Source organism: Lissotriton vulgaris, chromosome 4_1 (genome assembly GCF_964263255.1).
Source record: "Lissotriton vulgaris chromosome 4_1, aLisVul1.2, whole genome shotgun sequence".
In the NCBI taxonomy this organism is placed as follows: domain Eukaryota; kingdom Metazoa; phylum Chordata; class Amphibia; order Caudata; family Salamandridae; genus Lissotriton; species Lissotriton vulgaris.
The window spans coordinates 1,068,818,515-1,068,832,228 of record NC_141691.1 but is presented as its reverse complement, the minus strand read 5'-3'; the positions used below and the strand labels follow the sequence as shown (position 1 = coordinate 1,068,832,228).

At 40.7% G+C, this 13,714-nt stretch overlaps 1 protein-coding gene across 1 annotated transcript in view; it reads left to right on the top strand.

Annotated features, from left to right (window-relative positions):
- The window catches only part of CTNND2 (catenin delta 2), a 3,070,130-nt gene that overhangs the window by 1,574,220 nt on the left and 1,482,196 nt on the right, over nucleotides 1-13,714 (top strand). The window lies entirely within an intron of this gene.

Genomic DNA, 13,714 nt, shown 5'->3' with positions numbered 1-13,714 from the left:
AACCAGGATTACATTTTATCCTTAACTCATAAAAACAGTCAATGTGGAGTCTATCTGTTTTACATAATCCAACACTGATATATCATAATCAGAACACAATTTCCGAAATACATTTATAAACACAATTTTGTATATATGTCCAAACTCAAAACCCCAAAGGGATTTTTTATGTGTAGACGCTTTCCAGTGGATCCTGCCTTTTATGCACCACCTTCCTCAGGACAATTGATTAAAAACACAGTATATTCTGTAGATAAACATTCTGATATATATTACAACTATATTACATCAGTGTTTGCTTTCTCACGTTTTATTTACATTGTCAGACTTAAATACCCCTAATTTCTGTTTCCAGTGCTACCTCTTGGTGTTTGTTGGTCCTCATCCATTCATCATCCTCCAATCATATCCTTTTTCTTCTAGGTTGGTAACTGTAATGTTTAATCACTTATCATGCTAACACTCTCATGCTCAAATTATTGGACTAAAATGCCTCTATTAATTATTACCTCGTACCTTAAAATAAGCTATATATCTTTCCTGCATAGAGTCTTGGGAAGCCGTAGTCTGTTTGACACTCTTTTTTTATCTAGAAGGGAAATAGGGAAGTAGGGTCATATAAATTGGTATCTAAATGGGTGATAATAATATACTCTAACACTCAAAAGTAGATTGTAAACATATTAACATTGTCAGGTTAAATTTTGTACATTGTGTAAACATATATTTCCTTTTAGGTTCTACTTTCGACTAGGCGGGTAGTAAAAATAAGGTCCTCTGAGTGTGAATGTGTTGCCTAATGTAGGTTGAATGGTAGTGAATGAGAGGGAGCTAGCGCTTCAGACAGTTTGAGCATCATAGGTATCACACCGGGGGAGCAATCTTTGTTTAATTATCAACCAGTTAGAACCTCATAATCTCTGACGCTGTCCACGCCATCTTGAGACTCGAAAATTCTACCTCGTACTCCAACCAAGTATAGCAAAGTCAAAGAAAAGTCAAAAAGAGAAGAAAACAACACTCGCCCCAACAGTTATATTAAGTGTAGTGATCCGTCTACCAGTAAACATCAAATTACTAATGTAACAATCTCTATGTTAGGTGTGATCTGAAACTCAATAAATCTCGTTGTTAAGTAATTATGTAAAATTACACCTTTAATCACTGGTGCAGTTTAAAACCAGTGCCATCTTAGAATGGTAAAAGATGTACGCAAGGGTCACAAATGTGATGGTATCAAAAAAAGACCCACTTGTGCGAATAAGTGTAATATAGTAGCCAGCTTATCTATGAAAGGCAGAGACTCAACCTACTAACACATGTGTTCCCAGAACTAATACTGCAAATCTGAGCAGTAGTGTAGATTCTACTCATAGTTTCCACCCATTGATACTGTGTAGAAACTGGAAGTACTGTGACAAAAAACACCTAGTAAAACTAAATAAAATCCCTCATCCATGCATCATAACCACATAGGTCCCTATCTGATGGAGAACCAGCGTGTATTTAGAGTCCAACCACAATAATCATATAATGTCTATGACATGCTCCCAGGGGCAGTAACCATTATGAACACTTTACAGGAAGTAATACAGAGTATATACATACAGTGCACCATATAAAAATATAAATCATTAACAAATAACAGTTCATAGTTATAAGACAACTCACAGGTAAATACAGACTCCCAAGTATGGAAGGGATAAATATCAGAGGCCACCATACAAAAATACAGGGACACTTACAGGGCTCGACAAATCTGAAAAATTGTACTAGTCCTGCAGGTCTAGTAACTTGGAAAATCCCCTCGACCCAAGTGCAACCTACTTGACCTCTGTCTCTGAAATCGGAGCAAAAGTGACAAGTTAACAAGATTTAAAGGCATCTTTATTGCTTAGCCCCTTTGTGAGCAATAAAAATGCCTTTAAATCTTGTTATATTGTCACTTTTGCTCCGTTTTCCAAGACAGAGGACAAAAGTTAGTTTGTCTTCCTACTCGCCAGAAAGGGCGAGTAGGACCTAAAAATAGCTCGCCCTCATCCATTCTCCCTCGCAAATGCGAGCGGGCGAGTGGATTTGTCGAGCCCTGACTTATTACTTTACCTATCTCCCAAAAAATAGTGAAGCTCTTGGTCTGTGTTGAGTCCAGACTCTACTGAATGTAGACGTAATATCCATTAGGCCTCATATCTCATGATGGCTTTTTTCCCTATTTCCTCCCCTCGGTTCCCGTGGAATATAATCTGTTCCATAGAGTTCAGCGTTTTTAAGTGTGCCTTGTTGTCCGCACTCGCTTATATGTTCTGCTACCGGGTTCCTCGAGTCCCGCATCTCTAACGCCCTCAAATGCTCATGTATCCTATCCCTGAGTGCCCTGATAGTGCTCCCAATATACATGAGTCCACACTTGTAAATTATGGCATAAATATGAATTTCGTATAACACGTGATGTTATGGTCAATTTTATATTCTCACCCTTTTGGATCGAAAAAACTGATAGTCCTATCATAAGTCCATCTGCAAACAGTGCAGTGACCACACTTATAAAAACTTAAGGTATATGCTGTTAAACAATTCTCGTGTGGATGAGGCAGTGGAAAGCTAGCACAAAGAAGAGTTCTCAATGTACGTCCTCTCCGGTAGGTCACCGAGGGGTACTCGGTCAGAACCCCATCTAATGCTGTATCACTCTTTAAGAGATGCCAATGCCTACTAAGGCTTTTGCGATATCTGATAGACATACTAATAAAATCTGCAATATGGCGCACTATCTTTGAATCCTTACTTGTGTCCATGCTGTGTTGTAGCGTTTGTTGTCTCTCTATTCATTTGACTCTGCTTTCGGCTGTCCTTACTACATGTGCATTGTATACCCTAGCTATAAAATGTTCTTCCATATCCTGCAGACATAGGTGAAACACATTATCATCACTGCAATTACGACTAGCCCTCAGCTTCTCTTCAAAGGGAATCGCGTCAATCTAACTCCGGGGATGAGTGCTCAAAGCATGGAGTGTTGAATTGCATGAGGTTGGCTTACCAAAGAGTTTACTATGTAGTGCATTATTGGTGACATAGATTTCAAGATCCAAAAATTCAGTTTGTTCCTGGCTCCATTTACTGGTAAACTTGATATTTACATCATTGGTATCCAAATAAGTGATGAACTTACACAGTTGTGTCTCATTGCCTGCCCAAATTAGCAAGCAACCGTCGATGAACCACCCCCAATACAGGATGTGATCTATCCATTTTGAACCCGATGGGCTCCAGATATGTCCCTCCTCCAAAACCCCCATAAAGAGGTTTGCATAGGAGGGAGCAGACCCTGAAGCCATGGCAGTCCCTGTAGCGGTCTGCACCATGTCTGGTCAAATAAAAACACATTATTCTCTTGAATCATTCTAGTCATTGTTAGTAGCATCTGAGTATGGTCATAATAAATTACTGGTCTTGTGATAAGGAAAAGCATCAGTGCTGATAATCAATGCTCGTGGAATAGACATATACAAAGACGTGCCATCAAGTGTAACCAACCACAATCCTGAATCACATTGCACGTCCTGGAGAACATTTTAGAACTTGCTTGGTATCCCTGATGTGAGAGGGGAGTTTTTCACCATATGATTTTAGGAATAAATCGACATATTCTGAAATCCTCTCTGTAGGTCCCCCAATCCCCAATACAATAGGTATTTCTGGCAGGAATGGTGCTACTTTGTGACCCTTAGGCAATGTATACAGGCACAGATATCTGCGTCTATCTACACGCAAGTAATGAAATTCATGTACAGACAATAATCTGCCATCATACAATTTTTTCAATTGGGTATTTATGATCCTACTCAGGTAAAAAATGGGATTATTTTGCAACCTCTTATAGCATTGTGTATTACTCAATTGAGACATAATTTCATCATTGTAATTGGAGCGATTCATAACCACAATATTGCCCCCTTTATCTGTTTCTCTTAAAATTATATTGGTATTAAGTTGTAGCAGTCTAAGGGCCTCCCTTTCACCATTAGTTAGATTATCTGTTCTGTTGCCGCCAATTCACATTCACCATTTTTTTTTCATCCCTACACATCAAGGTGTAAAATGTATCAATCGCATGCCGCTTGGTAGTTGTGGTGTCTACCGAGATTTATGTCTCAACCCACTCTCAACACTCCTCTCAGATGGTACATTCAAGCACTCTAATACACTTGCTGCTGTCGTTGCATCGCACACCATGTCTGTGATTGAGAGTAACATTTCTGTAACATGTAAATCCTGTATGGACAAGTCGTCATACAATAAATCAGGTTTGGGCGAATAATCTGTTTATTAGCAGCATGGCTCATGGTAAAAAAACTTTCTCAATTTCAGTTGCGTGACAAATTTGAATAGGTCGATCTGTATGTTACACAAGTCACCTATAGCTCTAGGACAGAAACCCAAACCATGTTTTAATAAGGAAACCATGTCTGAGCTGAGGGATGTGTCCGACAGATTTATAATGGAGACCCCCTGAGGTAGCAGAATCAACTTCTTCTTGCCCCAGGACCTGGTGTGCATGCCCTTCCAGTCTTCTCTTTGCTCTGCCGCCTCTCCTACCTCTTCTTGTTTTCCTTGGTCGATTGATATTAGGTTTTTGTCCACAATCTTTTCTCTAACCATGTCCCCAATCTTCGGGACCCAAACAACAGGCCTTGCCGGAATCCGTTTCACTTCCCCAGTGGCAGTGCGATTTACTTGGACGTTACTTTGTAATGGGCGGAATTCATTGAGTTCCTGTAAAGCAGCCAAATCAATTCAAATGGTTTTACCACAATCGAGGTGAGGTAGCCACATTCTTGTCCCAAACAGGATCTCATAGGGTGTACGTCCTCCCAAGGATTTTCTTGGTATGTTGTTAAGTACCCTCTGGACCCCATACAGGTGATTGACCCAATTGCCGCCCGCACCTAATACCCTTGCTGTTAAGGATTGCTTTAGGTCCCAGTTTTTCCTATTCATCACTGACTTTTCCTCAGGATGGTAGGGGGAGGAGTACGGCAAGGCCACGCCCATACTTCCCATGGCTTACTTGTAAGCCCATGAGCTAAACGCAGGGCCACGGTCTGAGGGTAACGTGCCAATTGCATATGTCCCGAAGAAGACTTGCAAATCCTTTATAACAGTTTGGGCGTCAGCCGACCACTGGGGTCAAACCCATAGGAATCTAGAGCATGAATCTGCTGCCACCAAGATGTACTTGAAGGCCCCATCTGAATTTAGGGGGCCACAGAGGTCCAAATAGACACATGTGAGAGGTCTGCCTGAAATGATTATTGGTGTTTTCGGTGTCCGTGTGATGGTGGAACCTTCAATCTGCTGACAGATGTCGCACTTTAGGACATAACCCTTAGTTGTTTTGACAAACCTGGCAACCAGTATCGCTGCTTCAATGGAATTGTAGCAGTGACTTCTGCGTGTGCTGAGCCCAGACCCACGTGGGCAGCTAGAATCAAACCTAATCTGCGATCCATGTTTGGTATAACTCGATCCCCCACTCCTGGAATATGAGCATAGGGTGTATCTTGCACATCTAATTTATAGGAGTACTTGAGTGGAAAGCCTTTGCATGGCAGAGCCGTTTTTAGTGGCGTTGACAGCTATCAATATGTTCTGTCGACCCGCGTGCTAGAACGCGTGATGGCAGTAACAGCAGCAGTTCGCATATTCGCCTTGGCGGCTTCATCAGCCAGTGAATTCCCTTCAACGTGTATGCCAACACGCTGATGACTCAAGGTGTGAATAACTTGAGCCCGTGGCTGGCATTCCTTCAGCTTTGCCTCTTGTTCCCAGTACAATTTATGCTTAATTGTGCAACCCTTGGATACAGTATGGGTTTACTGCCACACCTGCACTCTTGCACTGGTGAGGATGCTGGTAGCCACACTGTGGTTTATTACATATCTTCTGGAACTGCACTAACCTAACTAAATATTGACCCGACATTAAGCATACAATGATCTCTGCTTGTGACAACCCTATAACTATCTTGGCTCAACTGCCTATATTGAATGACGTAACAGACATTATAGATTTGTCTAATCAAAAAACGCAGGTGGATGGTGATATCGTTGGTGGCAGTCCAGGTCTGAAATGAAATGAAATAATTTATTTGATTCAGTTCTCTTCCAAGAACAACAAATGTTTGGCAATAAAAATTACAGTTTTACTAAAAAAATTATCGATCTAATATAATATTAAAAATGATTTTAAAAAGTTCATGTTAATACACACAAATTCATTAGGTGGTGCTTTGCAGAGGGAAATCAGATTCTGGACAGAGTTAATATTACATTTTGTTTTGATCGGTGTTACATATCTATTCCTTGCTGCTACTACCGACTTATTTGGACAGGCAAAAGGTATGTGTTCTAAATCTTGCACCCCACCTTGACATAAGTCGCAGAGATTTGACCCTCTTTCTTTTGGGAACCACTTGAAAGAGTAGGATTTCAGGGGTAGTATCCCAAGCCGTAGTTGAATAATGCTTTGCCTTAAATTGAATAGGATATATTGTTGCATTTTTTTTTAAACTATTGTGTCCGCGTGCTGTTTATACGTTGAAAGTTCAGAACAACGTTGGATGTCAAGGTTCATGCTTAGCCATGGTGTTAGGTGTTTTAAAAAAAGTTTCAGTTGAGCTGGTGACCAAGATTTTAACATATCCAAAGTGTCACATGATAGTTTAAAAGCGATGAATAGGTTGTTACAAAACACATACTTCAGAGATTCTTGCTCGAGTGTCTCAATTTTTAACAGTGCTCTTAAAGTTCCTTGATCAGCGTGAACCAAATTATAAGCCCATCTTAATATGTTTGTGATCCCAAAGCGATGGAACTGACTAGCTACAATTCCAGCCAAAGAGCTTGAACCGGCACAGCTTGGGGCATCCTGGTTAGTTTCCGAAGGATTTTCTCTTCTTTAATGTCGATTTGTTTCCATTCATTTATTGGAATATATTCTATTGCATATGATAAGATGGAGGGGATCTTTGAGCTATAGACCTGTAAAAGAGAAGAGAAGTGTCTTTGGCCAGTGGAAGAATAAAGTCGTTGGAGAGCCCCTAGGTGGACGTCAGCTTTTCGACCCAGTTTTTGCAAGTGAGGCAGATTGTGCAGGGACTGAGTAAAAATTCTCCCGAGATATATGTATCCGTTAAAGATTTCCAATGGTTTTCCCCCTAAAGTCCAATTATATTTGACAAAGCTCTTCTTTCCTGATAATGGAGCAATTTTTGTTTTGGTGGCATTTGGAATTAAATAGTTTTTTTGCAGTATATTCGGTGAGTGCCAGCAGATATCTTTGGAGACCAAATGGGGTCAGGTCTAAGATTACTACGTCATCTGCGTACATCATTCAGTCGATTTTAAAAGTTGCAATCTTGGGTGGGAAGTTATTGACCTGGTTAAGGTTTTCCGGTAGATCGCTCAGGTATAGAGAAAACAATAAGGGAGCTAAAAGGCACCCTTGACGCAGCCGTTTGGAGTAGATATTGGGCGGGTAAGACCCTTCTCCCTCCCCATTTGGACTTAGCACCAAGTCCCAGAGTACAGCGATATTATTAGATGGAGAAGATTTTGTGGGATTCACATTTTTTAAAGTTTTTTCCAAAGCGTGTCTCGATCAACCCTATCGAAAGCGGTCGTAAAATCGAGGAAGACTACATGCACTACCTGCGATTTTTTTTTGGTCACAAGTACTGCAATATTATCTGTAACATGACAAAGAGAACAAGTATCCCTTACCTATCACATAGTTTTAATATGACAATTCAAATAATTAATCAAATATTGGTTCAGTCTCTGTCACCAATATTTGATTAATTATTTGAATTATTGTCATATTAAAACTATGTGGTAGGTAAGGGATACTTGTTCTCTTTATCATGTTACTTAATTCCCCTCCTTCCCTGGCTTGAACAAGTCTTGAGGGGGTCCCATCATTTTTGCTAACTGCAATATTATCTGTGACAGAGTGTTTAGATCTAAACCCGGCTTGATTAAGTGGTATGGAGCCAGTTGAAAATGCCCACTCTTTTAGATGTTCTAAGACAGCTGCCGCGAAGATCTTCCCTGTTGCGTCCAGGAGAGCGATCTGCCAATAATTACAGGGGAGCAGCCTGGAGCCTTTCTTGTGGATTGGAATTACAATGCTTCCCTTCCAGGACTTTGGAATTTCACCTGTTCTGAATATATAGCAGAAGAGGCATGCTAGGATATTACTCCACAGGGTTGTTTTTTAGGACCTTAGTAGGAATTTGGTCTGGACCCATTGCAGCCGATGGTCTTGCCTTTGTTATATAATGTTCTATTTGAAGTGATGATGGGGCCTCATCATGGTTGCTTTTTTCCTGTCCTCTTTTAGTTTGCGTTGATGACTCGCAGTTAAAGATTTGGTCATTATTTTGAGACATTGATGGTGCACCAGATTACCTACATATGAAGAATAAAGGTCTGAGGTGTTACAAGCAGTGACTTGTTATCAATAGGGTTAATGACAAGATGGATATGTTTGAAAATATACAGGGGGCTTCCTGAACGAGCCTACAAAATGAGACATGATCAATTACACTACTGACTGTATACCCCTACTAACCAGACAAAATATTACCCACTGCTTTGTTGTCTCTCACCCTCCTTACATTTTATTGATATGGACAGAGTGCACTGTTGAGTGTAGACCCTATTGGAGTGATTATATTATAGGTTGTTGATTGTCTTATTAGTTGTTGAATGTTATTGTTTTCTTTCCAGATTATGTTTTCTTTACCTGCAAATTGCTCTTTTCCCATGTGATTTTCCTCACCCCTTGTAATCATTTATGCAGTTTTGTTTTTGCCTCATACTCTCTGGATGGGAGCAAAAAGTCCTATTGTTCATATTTCTTGCTATCTGGACTTTGTGGATGTGTAAAGTACTGAACTTGTTTATGTTTATCGTATCGTTTGATGTGTAAGACACCCCAAGAAAGAACTGCTTTTAAAAACTCAATGGCGCCAGAATTTAATGAGAAGAGCAATCCCTGTTCATACTAAACTGTTTCTTTTCACATTTACGTTGACAGAGATTGAATGTTTCCCTAGTCCCACGGAAGATTTCACTGAAGAAATACAATATATTTTGGTCTGTAGGAGGGCTCTCCTTCTCAAGCATTTATCATTGTTGTTCACAAAGATCGAGCCTGCGCTTGTTTATTTATTTTAAAGTTTTATAGAGTGCAAATCAGACCCATGAGGGTATCAGAGCGCTTTACAGGATTGAAGGGTGGTATACAAAGGACTTAGGAGGGGAGGATATCAATGGGATACAAAGGGTTGGGTACATTGTGCTGGGAAAAAAAGCAGTCTCAAATTCCAATACATATGGGATAAAAACAGGTAGAATCATTATACAAGAAAATAAGTAGTCTCAGCTCCCGGGTGGGATGCCCAGAAGGGCCGGGAAGGTATCATCCGGAAAAATTCAGGATAATGATGTAATGGTGGGTGGAACGAGGTCGTAGAGGAGGTTGTAATGCAATCGTTAGGCGAGGAATTTGCCCATAAGGTTTACACAACTCGTACTATAGTACATAACTTTTAGAACTATCCTGAAAGGTAGGTACTATTGCCTGCATTACATTTTCCTCACCCAATTGGCAACTTTCTTTTACATTTGAGGAAAAACTTACCTAGGAAAGCTAAACCACAAATTACAGTCGAGTAGATTGTGTCTTATGATGTGGGTCATGTAATCTTTCCCTTAAAGCTAAGGATACCCTTAATGCTGAGACAATTTTGAGAGAAGTCGAATTTAAAGGTTAGACTCAAAAAGGGTCCTCCTCCAAAGAGTACTAGGAAGCAGCCTTATTCCTCTGTCAGATTTTTCTGGTTGAGACTCCACTATACACAGGCTTAACCAAGGTCTTATTGAGGGAATGTAGAACACAAACCAGATTAGTCTTGGTTTCTCCTTAAATGTAGTGTATGCATGAACCATTCCATGTCCAGCCTGGCTATTGTTGTGGGCTTTCTTGGCTAGTGCCTTCCTTCTCGACTTGTAAGATATTATTATTAGGAGACCCTGGGTATCCTTTAAGGGCTCTCGCTTTCCTTATTAGCCTTGGATTGTTGTGTTTTCAGGTAAAAACATTGGAGCTAGCTGTCAATTGTTTGGAGCATATACTGTTGCCATCACCTTCCACACGGATTCCATATATTAAAATTCACCAACAATTGCATGCCCTAAAACTTGTCTCAAGCATAATTCAGCAATATGAAGGGTTTAATTAAAGGCGGACTTACAAATTGGTTAAGCAGGGCATAATTTTAGATAGAACACTGTAGCTCAAGGACGAGTATGTCTGTCACTGTGGCATTCATTGCATATTTCTCTGAGATTTAGATATGCATAGTAGGCAGATTCGATGCAATGAAACTATCTCCAGCAGCCTGGAGCTTCCTTGGACATATATATGACTTGGCAGCTGCACTGGAAGTAGTGGTTGGGCTCTGTTGCTGCTCACTATACCTGTTGGAACAACTTGAGACCGTCATCTAGTTAAGGCGTAGAGTTCTGTGGTTGGGTCAACAAATGAACAAGATTAAAAAGAGCTGGTGTGAAGAATACTATTTAAGGTGTGGCAGGCTTGTCTGATCACGGGTGGGGGATGGCTCCTCAGGGTGTATTCATCTGAATTCATGGACACTTGACAAAGATTGGCCACATGTGAAGCTTGACCAAAACCCACTGAAACTCTGTGAGGAGCTGAATGGCAATACCTATTCTAGTTGTATAGGGGACCAGTGAATGATATGCCACATAAAAGTAGGAGAGGCTGTGTATAGTGCTCTTTTTGGAAAATTGCCCCGTTCATTGTTCTTCTCATGTGACCAAGGAGTTGCTGTAGTGAAGCCTTTACAGAGCAGATGGGGTGTTTAATTTCCTGGAGCTAAGCAGCATAATGACCAATCTTACTACCTGTTGATATTATAGTAGTGTAGTAGTAAAGTAGTAAAAGCTTTATTCGATTTTAAGACAGATTAAAATCATGAAAGCGGCAACAATAAACAATTTCGTACACAATTATTAAAATAGATTTAAAAATGTTATTGAACTATTAATTACATGACCAGAATAAAGTCTTTACATAGCTATAATTTAGCAAATAAAATTGTGGTTTAAATTTCTAACAAAGAAATTTATGTCTTTATAACGGGTTTGAACAGTTCCAGGCAAGAGTACAGTGCACACTTCAATGTTGGGCCGCCTGGTATTGTTCCACAAAGAGACTACAGTTGATCGAGATTGCTACGGATTTTCAAGCAGTTTTTAAGGTACATTGCTATGCTTTTTGCATACGATACTGATTCAAGGTATTGTAATGCCAAGAGTGCAGGGCGGCATCTGCGCAAGCCCTGTGATCGTAGCAATGGAATGAGCCAACGCTTGCGTGGTAATTTGTAAAAATTACAAAACAGTGATACATGAATAGTAGTCTGTTCAGAGATACCATCACAGGGGCATCGAATAATTGAATTTGACCAATCTTGTCACTTTGGAAATGTAACTAGTCAAGAAAATATGTTGAACCTGAATCGAGTCAATAAATATTTTTGATAGCTGGTCAGACAAAAAGTGAGGTATGGTTGGATGCCCTGAGTACTTTGGATTGTTACAATGTGTCAACTAGATACCTTGTGCATTTCTTTAGCTATACGTAGTTCTCTTAAGTGCAACAAACAGAGCGTCCTAAGGGTCTTTCTTGAGATAATAGTTAAAACAGAGGGTTCAGTGAAATAAATAGAAAGATCCATATCTTAAAAAAAGTTATGTACAAAGAACAGCCACGGAATATCTGACCAGTTATCAAGGCCTAGACAATCTGTCAATAGCCTCTGTGTTAGACTACATTGCTCCGTGGTCCAAACACGATGCCACAATAAAATTGGCTAGATTTTAATGTGATCAGCAATGTAATCCATGCCCAATTCAGTATGACATGCAAACGTTGGGGAACATTTCGGAACAGCCAGTAAATAACAAATGAATTTATTCTCTACCCTCTGTAAGGTATCCACTGATACATAGCCCCAAACCCCGGCACCATATACAGCTACACTTTGCTTTGTATATTTGAATTAGTTATGTTGGTGGGGGCTTCCCTATTTTGCGGGCAAAGCCAATAAGGGCGGAAGTAGCTCTCAAAAACAGAAGATGCCTGCTGAGGATGGCCTGTTTCCAAGAGGACATGTTATCAAATAGTATCCCTAAGTATGGATAGGATTTAGTGCAAGTCAGTTTTGCTTTGTCAATGTATATTGGTTTTTGCCTGGCAGTCTTATTTCCAATGTGCATGACAAAAGTTTTTTGATATTTACCATTAGCCCCAGTTAGGACATAAAATTGCAGTAAGAATTTAACTGTTTTTGGAGTTGTATTGGGGTACGTGCCATGATCACCGCGTCGTCCGCATAAAGTAACGCAGGGATGGGACGACGGGCGATTTTTGGCAGGTCCTGACTCCCCTCTAACATGGCTTTCTCAAGTCCGTTTGTATAAAGGTTGAATAAGAAGGGGGCCAGGACACACCCTTGTCTGACACCCTTAGTAACTGCAAAAGGGGGGTAAGCTCCCCATTTACCCCAAATCTCACCCTGGCCACAGCTTCCGAATACAACTCGCGTAAGAAAGATATTATTGGGAGATCTACACCCAGGTCGGTTAAAATTTACCACAGCCTTGAGTGAGAAACACAGTCAAAGGCTGCGGTCAAGTCAACTTAGACTAGATGAAGATTGCCTTTCTTGGCCTGTGTGTATTTCCCGATAAATAGCGAGAGATTTAACGCCTGCTCCACAGTACCCAGTCCCTCCTGGAACCCGTATTGCAGGTCTGTCATGATGTTGTTATCCTCAGACCAGGCCCGCAACCTGTCTAACACCAGACGGCCGGCAACTATGCTGAGAGAATCCAGGAGTGAGATGGGCCTGGAGCATGCTGGGTTATTTTGGTCACCCTTCTTGAAGATGGGCAACAGGATAGAGCTTGGCAAGGATTTTAAAAGACCCCCTTTTAAAGCTGCTTCAATTACTCGGGTCAGCACTGGCGTCCAAAGTTCCTGAGTATGCCTGTATGTATCCAGGGGTACGGCGTCCGGCCCGGGGGCTTTACCAGACTTTGAGGATGTCAGAGCGTTAATTACTTCGGCGTGACTAAAGGATAGTTCAATGGTATAGGGTGGTGAGTGGGTGATAGTTTCCTCTCCATATACATTCGAATTAAAACCTTTTGCTGTAAATATTTTGGAAAAGTGAGAGACCCATCCCTCAGCTGTAATTGCCACTTCAATGGAGGGTCTAATGTTCCCCTCATTTAGGAACGGTGAATTAACCACCTTCCAAAAAATGTTGCTGTCTTTTTTATTGCAGCTCTCAAAGAGCTTCTCCCACAGAGCTTTTTTCCTTTCTTTCATACATTCTTTTTTGGCCAAGTTATAGCGCTTCCTCAACTTCCTAATTTACACAGCAGATGGGGTGTTTAATTTCCTGGAGCTAACCAGCATAATGACCAATCTTACTCCCTGTTGATATTATTGTAGTGTACAGGATTAAAAGGACTACTGCACCCCTGGTTCTATTGAAGTACAACCCTAGACACCCCTGTGCATCCCTCCTGCTGCTGCCCTCTTCTCCAGC